Here is a 1,006-nt window from a genome sequence, read left to right on the forward strand (position 1 = left end):
GCTCTCCCTTGCTTTTAGTCGAATTCAGGTATTACATTGTGGCCATTCTTTCAGTGCTCTGGCAGCAGAGACAGAAACCAGCCTCCTCCAGCATTTCACCAAAAAGCAAGAATGTTGGATGCATGTTCCACTCTATTCTGCTCCCTCCTTAAAAGCCATGAGAAGGTGCTTTTCTCCCAATCATGCTGAGCTTTTGGCTTGACAGGGGGACAATTGTGGGTAAAGTGAAATAGCTTTTCTTACCTGTTTCAATGCAGCTATTCTCAACTTTTTCCACACATGGGGTACTACAACTTTTTAACTGTTTCTGGAATCCTCATAAAGGTATTTTGGTCCATGCATTATTGAAAAATTGGGTGTCTGTGAGAAACAACATTCTATTCTGCCATTTGGCTGACATCAGCTCCCCTCTCTGCTAATACTTTAACCAAAAGGGAAACAGAAACAGGCTGGAGAACTCAGGATGACTTTTATATATATATATATATATATATATCACAAACAGTTTCCTGAGTGCTATGGAATAGGGTATACTCCTTATTATTAGTCATTTTACATATGAGAAAACCAAGGCTCACAAGAAATGCAAAGTTATGTAAGATCACGTGTATAAAATGACTGGTATGTAATGGGCACTGAAAACTGAGAACTTATTTTTTACTTAAATTATTTTGAGATGGGGAAATTATTCTGGATTATTGTGGTGGGCCCCATACAATCAGAAGATCTTTTGTAAGTGAAAAAGAGATTTCAAGCTGGTATGTTGCTGGCTTTGAAGATGGAGGAAAGGGGCCATGGGCCAAAGAATGCGGCAACTTCTAAAAGCTAGAGACAGGGTAGGAAACAGATTCCCCCCTACAGCCTCCAGAGGAAACACAGCCCTGCCAGCACTTTGATTTTTAGCCAGTGAGACCTAATTTTGGACTTGACTTCAAGAATTATGATAATAAATGTAAGTTGTTTTAAGCTACTAAACTAATACAGAAGTCTGACATTTCAGACTAAA

Source organism: Manis javanica, chromosome 9 (assembly GCF_040802235.1).
Source record: "Manis javanica isolate MJ-LG chromosome 9, MJ_LKY, whole genome shotgun sequence".
In the NCBI taxonomy this organism is placed as follows: Eukaryota; Metazoa; Chordata; class Mammalia; order Pholidota; family Manidae; genus Manis; species Manis javanica.